The sequence below is a fragment of the Rattus norvegicus genome, chromosome 1 (assembly GCF_021556685.1).
Source record: "Rattus norvegicus strain SHRSP/BbbUtx chromosome 1, alternate assembly SHRSP_T2T, whole genome shotgun sequence".
Lineage (NCBI taxonomy): Eukaryota > Metazoa > Chordata > Mammalia > Rodentia > Muridae > Rattus > Rattus norvegicus.
In genome coordinates this window covers 61,912,645-61,927,587 of record NC_141534.1, presented here as the reverse complement: position 1 = coordinate 61,927,587, position 14,943 = coordinate 61,912,645, and the positions used below count along the sequence as shown (strand labels likewise).

General features: G+C 40.7%; 1 pseudogene; it reads left to right on the top strand.

Moving 5' to 3' along the window:
- The first annotated feature begins 1,862 nt into the window (after positions 1–1,862).
- Positions 1,863–2,831, top strand: LOC134485023 (sperm motility kinase Y-like; annotated as a pseudogene).
- The last annotated feature ends 12,112 nt before the right edge of the window (positions 2,832–14,943 follow it).

Genomic DNA, 14,943 nt, shown 5'->3' with positions numbered 1-14,943 from the left:
AAGCAGGAGGCATAGAAAACATTCAAAACAGAGAACTGAGGAGAGGTAAACATCTTACAGGCTTTGATTTCTACAAGCCTTAAATCTCTCCATAGCCCACAGAAGCCAGAGCCTTGAAGCCCTTCCCAACCATGTCATGACAGGTCCTATTGTGACCTCATGAGGAGCGACTGTGAGGCGTCCCAGCCAACAGATGTTAAGCTGTTGCCAGGCCTGGATTTCTTTGAGTGCTTTGAGAGGAGGTGTGGAGTGGAGCCCTCTGCGACTTGTTTGTATCTTGTGAGATGTGTGTGGTTGTATTGGATTTTACTGTACTGTGTATATGTGTATGTATCAGTGTGTGTAAGAGAGTGTGTGCTGACAGATTTGCCTGTGTGTGAGTGTGTGTACACTTTCGCTTGTATGTTTGTCAGTATATGTAGGAGTGTGTGAGCTTACAGGTTTGTTTGTGTGTATGTTTGTATGTGTGTACCACCTCTTTTGTGTGTGTGTGTGTGTCCCTGTGTGTGTGTGTCTGTGATGTGCATTTTTTGAGGTTTACTTGTGTGTAAGTATGTGTATGCCTGTTCCTAAGTGATTGTGTTTTGTATGAATCTGGGCGTTTGTCTGTGTGTTTGCCTGTGTGTGTGTGTGTGTGTGTGTGTGTGTGTGTGTGTGCGTGTTTGTGTGTGCACGCACGTGCCCATCCCCTTTTGCCCCTTGTATCTATATTACCTGTACCTCAGTGCAAAAGAGTGTAGAGGCTAGAAGTCACCCCGGCTCCTGTTCCTGAGGAAGGTCCTCAACCTCATTTTCAAGACAGGCTCTCTCACTGGCCTGCAGCTGCCCAAGTACCTGTCTTGGGTCTCCAGTGGCTCCCAGGAATTTGATATGCCAACCCCATAATATCAGATTAAAGGCCTACGTAGACTGCTGGCTGCTTATTTATGGATTGATTTTTTTCTATGTGTTTAAGAGATAGAATTAGGCCATATATTCTCAAGACCACTGACTATTTCCTTATTGTGGTTTTGTTTTATTTATGTATTTATTTATGTATTTATTTATGTATTTATTTATTTATTTATTATGGATTGCTGGATTCATTTTGGTGGTGGTTTTTATGTTCTCACATGCTATATTATTGCTTTGATTATTTACGGTTCTGCAGTCCGATGATTCACTCTATCTCCACTTTCAATGTCCTGCAGTTTCATCCTTTTACATTATTTCTGTTTCTCTATTTATTGAGTACAAGCAATCATTGGCTTAGACTTGATACAAATTTGCCCTTTGTGACACCTTGACTCTTCGGCCTTTGTTTAAGGTTTACTGTTCACTGATATTTAACTGCCTTATTCCTTGTGGTTGGTTAATTTTAATTTTCAGTATTTTGCTCTGGAGAGTTGTGGATTTTTGTGGACCACTAGGTCCTGAAATTCAATGGAGTTTTCCCTTAAGTGTTGGCTTTTTACATTTGTTTGTTTTGTCTTATACTCAGTCTTTCTCCTCTCATTTCTTTTATCTGACCTTTTTCTTCAAACAATCCATTCACAGTATTGATCAGTTTTGGCCGCCCAATCCTATTGTAGTATAACGATTTTTATTTTCATCATTACGTTTAGTATTTGTGTGCTCTTGGCTTTCTCTTTTGGGGATGGTTATTTGGGTGGCTTTTACTGATGATTCTTCATATTTCCCCCTGTTCATAATTTTACTCTATTTTTCTAGTCTAGTCTTTTCTTTGTTATTATTTTTTTCTTTTTGTTTCGTTTGTTTCTTTTAGGTTCCACATGTGTAATTTTAGTTCCTGAATTGTTCCATCTTTTTCATTATTTGATTCCATTTGTTTGTTATTTTTAGGTAGCATTAGTACTGATAAAATGCCTACAGAGACTGAGGAGGAGTTACCACCTTCTAGTCCCGATCCCAGTATCTCTCAGGAGGAAACCTTTCATTCCCAATATAAAGTACTGAAGACTATTGGAAAAGGAAGCTATGCCAAGGTCCTCCTGTCCCACCACCAGCTCACAGGAACCCCAGTGGCGGTCAAAGTTCTCCGAAAGAACAAGCAGTGGTTCCGGCCAGCCATGACAGAAGCAAACATAATGAGAAAGATCAACCACCCCAACATTGATTCTCTCTTACAAGTCATTGAAAACAAAACTAGAATATACCTCATAATGGAGCTGGAGGAAGGACAACAACTCTACCAATACATCAGGGAGTCAGGGCATATAGAGGAGGATGAGGCCCGGCAAATATTTGAACAGATATTATCAGCAGTGAGCTACTGCCATGGAAAGGGGATTGTTCACCAAGACCTGAAAGTGGACAATATAATGATTGATAAAAACAAAAAGGTCAAAGTCATCGACTTTGGGCTTAGCACCGAAACACAACCTGGACAAATGCTAAACCAGCACTGCGGTGCATATTCTTTTGTTTTCCCGGAACGCTTCCTTGGACTTCTGTATGACGGGATGAAGAATGATATGTGGACAATAGGAGTGGTCTTGTATTATATGGTAGTGGGAAAGCTCCCATTTTATTCTGTGATCATCCAAGAATTACAAAAACAAGTTGTTGCAGGGGTGTATCCTGCCCCCTGTGGGGTTTCAGAAGAACTGGAGATCCTCCTTAGTCAATTACTAACAGTAAATCCAATGTATAGACCAACAGCCAGCGAGGTGGTGAAACACGCCTGGTTCAAAGAACACGGGAAGGGGTTCACAGTTCGTTGTGAAGAACTGCTTCCCCTCAGGCCAGACCCTGAAATTTTGGGTGCGATGAAATGCATGGGATTTCAAGCCTCTGTAATAAAATACTCCCTAATAAAAAGAAAAATATAATGAGGAAATGGCAACTTATTGCTTCCTACAACAGCAGGCTCTCCCGGGGTATGGCTGCACAGCCCAGGCACAGCAAGTGAGTCCCATTGCAGCCCCATTTCCTAGCCTTGATCCTGCTGCTGCTTTTAGATTACAAAGAAAGAGGAGTGGAAGCTTGCCAATCAGATGCTTAAAACTGCATAAAAGGCATACTTTTTCCTCAGGTATCTGTTTTATAATCTTTTAAAAAGCATTCATGGGGGTTGACACCCCGAAACAAGCTTTGCCATTTCAGGAAAAGTGTGATGGAGGGACGATTTGTATGGTGGGTTACTGGGAAGACAGGATTGTAAAGGAAATAAATAAATGGTTTTCTAAAAATCATGTATTTTAAATGCCCTGCTAAAAACTATAATTTTGATACTATGCTTTCAATAAAAAACATTTCACATTTTATTTACTCATTTAAACTAATTCTCATTTTCCCAGATTCATTAATTTAGTATTAATTTACTTGAGTAGCATAATAAAAATAAAACTGAAAAAATAAAAAGTAAAAATAAAAGCTGAGTCAGGGTCAGAAGAGGATTCACAATACTGCACCTAACAGACTGTGAATATATCTAGTAAACCGTACCATCAGATCTGATCTGTATCATGATCCAGAAGTATTTCTCAGCATCATGAACTCAGTCTCAACTAACTTCTTCCTTTAAACCTGAGCAAGAGCTGTGGTAGGAGCTACTACATGGGACTTTTAGGGTCTCACTTTATAAAAATAATTTATGTGTATGAGTGTTTGCCCAGCATGTGTGCACATGAATGCTTGACTGGTGTCCAAAGAACTTAGAAGGTTTCAAATCCCCTGAAATTAGAGTTTTAGGCAGTTGTGAGCTAACACTGGTGTTGTAAAATACTGAACCATCTTTCCAGCCCCAGATTTTGATAACTTTTAGGAGGAGCCATATCTCAATACAGGATTACTATATGTTGGCTAACCTGGCTTGAGTCACTAGCTCTTACCTCTCTGCACCATGGAGGACAATGGCTGGGTAAGACAGGTGGACAGGCAGTGAGAGAGGATGCCTTGATTTGCAACTTCCAGTGTAACCATGGAACTGGTTGTAGTCATGAGTTCTGCTGCCCTATGAAGAAAATATAAAGAAACAGTGCTCACTGTCATAGAGGAGTCTATGTTCAGAATACTTGTGCTTAGGTTCCTCAGCCTGGTTGCTGTTTGGGGAAATAAACCAGACTTTGAGAAGATTATGTCCTGTCCACATCACTTATGATAATTAATTATAAAACAGGTAAATATATTCTATTCTAGAACATAAACATTATTATATTTAAAGATTTTACAAGCTCTAAGTATATGTGTACATATTTATATAATTATTTAATGAAATGTTCTATACTAATATACATTCTTATGAGTGAACCCAAAATGAGATTCATGTGCTCTAAGAACTAGGGTTATAGTGAAGGTGAGTAAACACAAAGAGCTTTTACATCACTTCTTTTTGAATTCAAATTTCAAAATTAAATGCAAACTATCACTTCAGTACACTAAAACTAACCAATTAGTTGACGTGTTTAAGTGACCAATTAGTCATACCTTTCCTGAGAAAGTCCATCCAGACTAAATTCATCCACAATGAGGAGTTGGTCATGGGCACCTAGTTGTCCAACCTGAGCCACCAGAAGGGTGTAGGGAGAAAAGAAAAAAGGCAGCGTCACTGGTTGCTGCCGCTGCGGAGAGCTCATAGGCAGCACCCCACGAGCAAACTTGAGCCTCGGGACCACAGGTAAGACCAACTTTTCTACTGCAAGAGACCTGCCTGGTGAACTCAGGACACAGAGAGGCAAAAATCCTCTAGGACCAGGCACTTCCGGGGTTTACCGAGAGTCCCAAACCCGCGGATCCCGAAACGCAGCAGCTCTCTGCTCCCGAACCCTGTGGGAGAGAGACCTCACCACCTGGTCAGGTGGGCACTCCTGAGGCTGCAGAGCAGAGGAGACCACCAACACTGCCCACCCCAGCCCACATCCCTGGCCCAAGAGGAAACTGTATAAGGCCTCTGGGTTCCTGCAGAGGAGGGCCCAGGAGCAGCAGGACCGCTGCGTCTGAGACACCACCAGAACCTTAAGGGACAGACCAGATAAACAGTTCTCTGCACACAAATCCCGTGGGAGGGAGAGCTAAACCTTCAGAGAGGCAGACACGCCTGGGAAACCAGAAGAGACTGCACTCTGCACACATCTCTGACGCCAGAGGAAAACACCAAACACCATCTGTAACCCTGGTGCACGGAAGCTCCCGGAAAGGGCGGTGCAGATCTTCCTGGTTGCTGCCACCGTGGAGAGCTCATAGGCAGCACCACACCAGCAAACTTGAGCCTCGGGACCACAGGTAAGACCAACTTTTCTGCTGCAAGTGACCTGCCTGGTGAACTCCAGACACAGGCCCACAGGAACAGCTGAAGACCTATAGATAGGAAAAACTACACGCCCGAAGGCAGAACACTCTGTCCCCATTACTGGCTGAAAGAAAACAGGAAAACAGGTCTACAGCACTTCTGACACACAGGCTTATAGGACAGTCTAGCCACTGTCAGAAATAGCAGAACAAAGTAACACTAGAGATAAACTGATGGCGAGAGGCAAGCGCAGGAACCCAAGCAACAGAAACCAAGACTACATGGCACCATCTGAGCCCAATTCTCCCATCAAAACAAACATGGAATATCCAAACACACCAGAAAAGCAAGATCTAGTTTCAAAATCATATTTGATCATGATGCTGGAGGACTTCAAGAAAGACGTGAAGAACTCCCTTAGAGAAACACAGGAAAACATTAATAAACAAGTAGAAGCCTACAGAGAGGAATCACAAAAATCCCTGAAAGAATTCCAGGAAAACATAAATAAACAAGTAGAAGCCCATAGAGAGGAGTCACAAAAATCCCTGAAAGAATTCCAGGAAAACACAATCAAACAGTTGAAGCAATTAAAAATGGAAATAGAAGCAATCAAGAAAGAACACATGGAAACAACCCTGGATATAGAAAACCAAAAGAAGAGACAAGGAGCTGTAGATACGAGCTTCACCAACAGAATACAAGAGATGGAAGAGAGAATCTCAGGAGCAGAAGATAACATAGAAATCATTGACTCAACTGTCAAAGATAATGTAAAGCGGAAAAAGCTACTGGTCCAAAATATTGGTCCAGGACTCAATGAGAAGATCAAACCTAAGGACAATAGGTATAGAAGAGAGTGAAGACTCCCAGCACAAAGGACCAGTAAATATCTTCAACAAAATCATAGAAGAAAACTTCCCTAACCTAAACAAAGAGATACCCATAGGCATACAAGAAGCCTACAGAACTCCAAATGGACTGGGCCAGAAAAGAAACACCTCCCGTCACATAATAGTCAAAACACCAAACACACAAAATAAAGAAAGAATATTAAAAGCAGTAAGGGAAAAAGGTCAAGTAACATATAAAGGCAGACCTATCAGAATCACACCAGACTTTACACCAGAAACTATGAAAGCCAGAAGATCCTGGACAGATGTCATACAGACCCTAAGAGAACAAAAATGTCAGCCCAGGTTACTGTATCCTGCAAAACTCCCACTTAACATAGATGGAGAAACCAAGACATTCCAGGACAAAAACAAATGTACACAATATCTTTCTACAAATCCAGCACTACAAAGGATAAGAAATGGTAAAGCCCAACATAAGGAGGCAAGCTATACCCTAGAAGAAGCAAGAAACTAATCCTCTTGGCAACAAAACAAAGAGAAGAAAAGCACAAAAAAATAACCTCATATCCAAATATAAATATAACAGGAAGCAATAATCACTGTTCATTAATATCTCGCAACATCAGTGGCCTCAACTCCCCAATAAAAAGGCATAGATTAACAAACTGGATACGCAACGATGACCTTGGATTCTGCTGCCTACAGGAAACACACCTCAGAGACAAAGACAGACACTACCTCAGAGTGAAAGGCTGGAAAACAACTTTCCAAGCAAATGGTCGGAAGAAGCAAGCTGGCGTAGCCATTCTAATATCACATACAATCAATTTTCAACTAAAAGTCATCAAAAAAGATAAGGAAGGACACTTCATATTCATCAAAGGAAAAATCCACCAAGATGAACTCTCAATCCTAAATATCTGGGCCCCAAATACAAGGGCACCTACATACGTAAAAATACCTTACTAAAGCTCAAAAACATATTGCACCTCATACAATAATAGGAGATTTCAACACCCCCACTCTCATCAATGGACAGATCATGGAAACAGAAATTAAACAGAGACGTAGACAGACTAAGAGAAGTCATGAGCCAAATGGACTTAACAGATATTTATAGAACATTCTATCCTAAAGCAAAAGGATATACCTTCTTCTCAGCTCCTCATGGTACTTTCTCCAAAATTGACCATATAATTGGTCAAAAAACGGACCTCAACAGGTACAGAAAGATAGAAATAATCCCATGCGTGCTATCAGACCACCACGGCCTAAAACTGGTCTTCAATAACAATAAGGGAAGAATGCCCACATATACGTGGAAATTGAACAATGCTCTACTCAATGATAACCTGGTCAAGGAAGAAATAAAGAAAGAAATAAAAGACTTTTTAGAATTTAATGAAAAGGAAGGTACAACATACCCAAACTTATGGGACACAATGAAACCTGTGCTATAGAGGAAAACTCATAGTGCTGAGTGCCTGCAGAAAGAAACAGGAAAGAGCATATGTCAGCAGCTTGACAGCACACCTAAAAGCTCTAGAACAAAAAGTTGCAAATACACCCAGGAGGAGTAGAAGGCAGGAAATAATCAAGCTCAGAGCTGAAATCAACCAAATAGAAACAAAAAGGACCATAGAAAGAATCAACAGAACCAAAAGCTGGTTCTTTGAGAAAATCAGCAAGATAGATAAACCCTTAGCCAGACTAACGAGAGGACACAGAGAGTGTGTCCAAATTAACAAAATCAGAAATGAGAAGGGAGACATAACTACAGATTCAGAGGAAATTCTAAAAATCATCAGATCTTATTATAAAAGCCTATATTCAAGAAACTTGAAAATCTGCAGGAAATGGACAATTTCCTAGACAGATACCAGGTACCGAAGTTAAATCAGGAACAGATAAACCAGTTAAGCTACCCCATAACGCCTAAGGAAATAGAAGCAGTCATTAAAGGTCTCCCAACCAAAAAGAGCCCAGGTCCAGACGGGTTTAGTGCAGAATTCTATCAGACCTTCATAGAAGACCTCATACCAATATTATCCAAACTATTCCACAAAATTGAAACAGATGGATCACTACCGAATTCCTTCTATGAAGCCACAATTACTCTTATACCTAAACCACACAAAGTCCCAAGAAAGAAAGAGAACTTCAGACCAATTTCCCTTATGAATATCGACGCAAAAATACTCAATAAAATTCTGGCAAACCGAATCCAAGAGCACATCAAAACAATCATCCACCATGATCAAGTAGGCTTCATCCCAGGCATGCAGTGATGGTTTAATATACAGAAAACCATCAACGTGATCCATTATATAAACAAACTGAAAGAACAAAACCAAATGATCATTTCATTAGATGCTGAGAAAGCATTTGACAAAATTCAACACCCCTTCATGCTAAAAGTCCTGGAAAGAATAGGAATTCAAGGCCCATACCTAAAAATAGTAAAAGCCATATACAGCAAACCAGTTGCTAACATTAAACTAAATGGAGAGAAACTTGAAGCAATCCCACTAAAATCAGGGACTAGACAAGGCTGCCCACTCTCTCCCTATTTATTCAATATAGTTCTTGAAGTTCTAGCCAGAGCAATCAGACAACAAAAGGAGGTCAAGGGGAAACAGGTCGGAAAAGAAGAAGTCAAAATATCACTATTTGCAGATGATGTGATAGTATATTTAAGTGATACCAAAAGTTCCACCATAGAACTACTAAAGCTGATAAACAACTTCAGCAAAGTGGCTGGGTATAAAATAAACTCAAATAAATCAGTAGCCTTCCTCTACACAAAAGAGAAACAAGCTGAGAAAGAAATTAGGGAAACACCACCCTTCTTAATAGACCCAAATACCAAAGTACCTCGGTGTGACTTTAACCAAGCAAGTAAAAGATTTGTACAATAAGAACTTCAAGACTCTGAAGAAAGAAATTGAAGAAGACCACAGAAGATGGAAAGATCTCCCATGCTCACGGATTGGCAGGATTAATATAGTAAAAATTGCCATTTTACCAAAAGCGACCCACAGATTCAATGCAATCCCCATCAAAATACCAATACAATTCTTCAAAGAGTTAGACAGAACAATTTTCAAATTCATCTGGAATAACAAAAAACCCAGGATAGCTAAAACTATCCTCAACAATAAAAGGACTTCAGGGGGAATCACTATCCCTGAACTCAAGCAGTATTACAGAGCAATAGTGATAAAAACTGCATGGTATTGGTACAGAGACAGACAGATACACCAATGGAACAGATTTGAAGACCCAGAAAAAAACCCGCACACCTATGGGCACTTGATTTTTGACAAGGGAGCCAAAACCATCAAATGGAAAAAAGATAGCATTTCCAGCAAATGGTGCTGGTTCAACTGGAGGGCAACATGTAGAAGAATGCAGATCGATCCATGCTTATCACCCTGTACAAAGATTAAGTCCAAGTGGATCAAGGACCTCCATATCAAACCAGATACACTCAAACTAATAGAAGAAAAACTAGGGAAGCATCTGGAACACATGGGCACTGGAAAAAATTTCCTGAACAAAACACCAATGGCTTATACTCTAAGATCAAGAATCGACAAATGTGATCTCATAAAACTGCAAAGCTTCTGTAAGGCAAAGGACACTGTGGTTAGGACAAAACGGCAACCAACAGATTGGGAAAAGATCTTTACCAATCCTACAACAGATAGAGGCCTTATATCCAAAATATACAAAGAACTCAAGAAATTAGACCGCAGGGAGACAAATAACCCTATTAAAATGGGGTTCAGAGCTAAACAAAGAATTCACAGTTGAGGAATGCTGAATGGCTGAGAAACACCTAAAGAAATGTTCAACATTTTAGTCATAAGGGAAATGCAAATCAAAACAACCCTGAGATTTCACCTCACACCAGTGAGAATGGCTAAGATCAAAATCTCAGGTGACAGCAGATGCTGGCGAGGATTTGGAGAAAGGGGAACACTCCTCCATTGTTGGTGGGATTGCAGACTGGTACAACCATTCTGGAAATCAGTCTGGAGGTTCCTCAGAAAATTGGACATTGAACTGCCTGAGGATCCAGCTATACCTCTCTTGGGCATATACCCCAAAAATGCCCCAACATATAAAAAAGACACGTGCTCCACTATGTTCATCGCAGTCTTTATTTATAATAGCCAGAAGCTGGAAAGAACCCAGATGCCCTTCAACAGAGGAATGGATACAGAAAATGTGGTACATCTACACAATGGAATATCACTCAGCTATCAAAAACAATGACTTTATGAAATTCGTAGGCAAATGGGTGGAACTGGAAAATATCATCCTGAGTGAGGTAACCCAATCACAGAAAAACACACATGGTATGCACTCACTGATAAGTGGCTATTAGCCCAAATGCTTGAATTACCCTAGATGCCTAGAACAAATGAAACTCAAGACGGATGATCAAAATGTGAATGCTTCACTCCTTCTTTAAAAGGGGAACAAGAATACCCTTGGCAGGGAAGAGAGAGGCAAAGATTAAAACAGACACAGAAGGAACACCCATTCAGAGCCTGCCCCACATGTGGCCCATACATATACAGCCATCCAATTAGACAAGATGGATGAAGCAAATAAGTGCAGGCTGACAGCCGGATGTAGATCGCTCCTGAGAGACACAGTCAGAATACAGCAAACACAGAGGCGAATGCCAGCAGCAAACCACTGAACTGAGTATAGGACCCCCGTTGAAGGAATCAGAGAAAGAATTGGAAGAGCTTGAAGTGGCTCGAGACCCCATATGAACAACAATGCCAAGCAACCAGAGCTTCCAGGGACTAAGCCACTACCTAAAGACTATACATGGACTGACCCTGGACTCTGACCTCATAGGTAGCAATGAATATCCTAGTAAGAGCACCAGTGAAAGGGGAAGCCCTGGGTCCTGCTAAGACTGAACCCCCAGTGAACTAGATTGTTGGGGGGAGGGTAGCAATGTGGGGAGGATGGGGAGGGGAACACCAATAAAGAAGGGGAGGAGGGAGGGGGATGTTTGCCCGGAAACCGGGACAGGGTATAACACTCGAAATGTAAATAAGAAATACTCAAGTTAATAAAAAAAAAAAGTGGGGAAAAAAGGCAGCATCAATGCACAGCAGCATTCCTCACACCACACAGTCAGTGCACAGCAGCATCCCTCACACCACACAGTCAGTACACAGCAGCATTCCTCACACCACACAGTCAGTGCACAGCAGCATTCCTCACACCACACAGTCAGTGCTCAGCAGTATACCTCACACCACACAGTCAGTGCACAGCAGCATTCCTCACACCATATTCAATGAACTGCAGTGTTCTTCACACCACAAAGCATCCACAGCCATGAGCATCTGCACACTTTTTCACAAAGCTCGAGTGCAGAATGCCCTTCACTGATTCCTTTAAAACAAATACTGGCCACATCTGCAACACTGCCTTGGACAACGACTTAACATACATTTCCAGTTTATACCGGCCAGCACCCTATGCAAAAACTAGGTCAGAAGAGCACAATGAAATCACACAGCAGGAAATGAGCAAAATCCTACCCACATATACCCTGGAATCTTCACTAGTTAGGAAAATTTCTATTTTATGGTTCCAAACTTCTAAGAAAAATACTCCTGTAAAATGGACAATTGGGTCAGAAAATGCCTATGGACTTGGAATACACAAAATGATTATTTATAAAGTCTAAAACAGCTACAAATCTAAAGGAATGTGAAACATGACAAGTGACCAGCCCTTACCCACATCAGGACAGAAAACCAGCTTGGTACTAAATAATCCAGCATCTGCCTTCTCTATCTTCCATTTAAACATAATTTATAAATTTTAAAACAAGAAATTAACTTCTTGGAGGAAGCAGTTAACAGCATTTTGTAAGGAAATATTATCCAGAAAGTACTCTACTGGAATTCATATCCTGGAACTGAACAGTCAAATGCACTTACAATAGCATTCTATGGAAAGCTAATGAAATGTTTGAGAAAAATCTTAGGTATTGTATATAATTTCAGGATCATCAATATTCTGCTTAGAGATCATAATATAACAACGAAAGAGTTTTGGATCACATAGGGAAATATTATACAGTGCAGTCATGTGCATGAAGCCTTACCCGGACATTACTGGAATTAGCACAACATTATGTGTATACTTTTGTACTAACAATAAAAATAACTTACCATAATAACTGTGAGATAGTATATCATATAATAATGTATCATAAAAAGTGACTTCAAGAAATGAAGAAAAATTTCTAAAGAAGGAATCAAGAAGATGTTATTTTATATGCACACCATCTGTATTTCCACCCAGTAGTTAACATTTTAGTTTACCTTTTTCATTGCTGAGACTGGTCCATTTTCTCCCCTGCAGTAGGGAGTAGGGACAAGGCAGCAGTCATCAAGTATGCCGCGTGTTACTGTTTCATAGGCATACAACCTGTGTTTTATTTACATATAAATATATGGATGTATGTAATAAAATTATGAATAAAATAAAAAATTACATTGTACATTAATATATAAATAGAAATTATATATTATAAAAGAGTATTGTCTTATATAGGGTTCTTTAGAGTCACAGAACTTATGGGTAATCTCTGTACAGAGAGACAATTTGTTGATGACTTGCAGTCTGTAGTCCAACTCCCCAACCATGATCAGCAGCAGGTATGAATGGGAGTCCAAGGATCTAGCAGTGGCTCAGTCCCACAAGGCAGGCAGACAGGCAGGTGAAAAAGAGAGACTCTTCCTTCTTCCAATGTCATCATGTAAATCCCCAGCAGAAGGTGTGTCCCAGGTTAAAGGTGCATACAACCACAGCTGGATCTGGGACTTGCTTTGTCCCAGGTGACCTTGAACTCAGAGACCTCCTTGCCTTAAGCTCCTGAGATTCCTAGCCACTTTGCCTCATGATCTCCATGCCAAGATGCAGTTCAGAAACTTGTATCTCCCAGCCTCAACATCAGGATCAAAGGTGAGCTTTACAATTCTGGGTTGTAGATCATTCCACTTATAGTCAAGTTCACAACCAGGAATAGCCACTACGAGTACATACGATGTGTCATTATACATGCACAATATATATACATACATACATATATATATATATATATATATATATATATATACATATAAATTTGAAAACACCACAACATTTTATTAGTATATGTTAACCGAGTAAAGTGACAGATGTGGCATTTGTCTGCACATCATGCATGGGTGGGAGAAGAAATTATAAGCCCTTGCATCAAATGAGGAGCTGCAGTTAACAGCAGCTGATAGAAATTCATTCTTCCTTGGGGGAAGGCCATTGGTACGACTCCCAGTGAACAGCTGTACACACAGTATGCAAGCCTGACCAGGTCTAACAGGGCTTAATGAGATACAAAAAATTGGTTATGTGTATTTCTGTACACACACACACACACACACACACACACACACACACACACACACACACACAGAGGGGTGGTTTAGTGGTGCTGACTTTTTTTTTTTATTAACTTGAGTATTTCTTATATACATTTCAAGTGTTATTCCCTTTCCCGGTTTCCGGGCAAACATCCCCCTCCCCCCTCCCCTTCCTTATGGGTGTTCCCCTCCCAACCCTCCCCCCATTGCCGCCCTCCCCCCATAGACTAGTTCACTGGGGGTTCAGTCTTAGCAGGACCCAGGGCTTCCCTTTCCACTGGTGCTCTTACTAGGATATTCATTGCTACCTATGGGGTCAGAGTCCAGGGTCAGTCCATGTATAGTCTTTAGGTAGTGGCTTAGTCCCTGGAAGCGCTGGTTGCTTGGCATTGTTGTACTTTTGGGGTCTCGAGCCCCTTCAAGCTCTTCCAGTTCTTTCTCTGATTCCTTCAACAGGGGACATATTCTCAGTTCAGTGGTTTGCTGCTGGCATTCGCCTCTGTATTTGCTGTGTTCTGGCTGTGTCTCTCAGGACCGATCTACATCCGGCTCCTGTCGGTCTGCACTTCTTTGCTTCATCCATCTTGTCTAATTGGGTGGCTGTGTATGTATGGGCCACATGTGGGGCAGGCTCTGAATGGGTGTTCCTTCAGTCTCTGTTTTAATCTTTGCCTCTCCCTTCCCTGCCAAGGGTATTCTTTTTCCTCATTTAAAGAAGTAGTGAAGCATTCACATTTTGATCATCCGTCTTGAGTTTCGTTTGTTCTAGGGATCTAGGGTAATTCAAGCATTTGGGCTAATAGCCACTTATCAATGAGTGCATACCATGTATGTATTTCTGTGATTGGGTTAGCTCACTCAGGATGATATTTGTGGTGCTGACTTTTAACCCAGGATCTGACTCCGGTGGACCTCTGTGAGTTCTAGACTAATCTGATTTACACAGCCAGTCCCAGACTAACCAGGGCTATAGAGTCAAAAGGGGGATTCTGAGAGGAATCTTTTAGAATTTGGAGGAGAGAAGTTAGGGTTGATAAGACCATATTTTACTGTATAGATGTATGGAAATTTAAATAAGTGAGAAAATACATGAAGTAACTGAGAGGAAAAAAGTACACTCAATAATGGCAACTTTTTGAACTGACTTTTGTCCAGTTACTTGGCAAAGCAGAAATAAATATGCCTTTAACTGATTTCATCTATGGCAATGCCACTTTCCTTGAGTCAAAACACTTAACATAGATGATTGGAAATGACCTTGAAATCACAGTTACCCTCAGCATCCATGGGCTACATTGAAAATTTATAGTTCTGATTAAGAAGCTGGAAGATATTTCATAACTTTGTATTATCCACTGCGGATTATTTTATAGATCTATAGAATTCCACAACTCAGCTGTTAATTCAT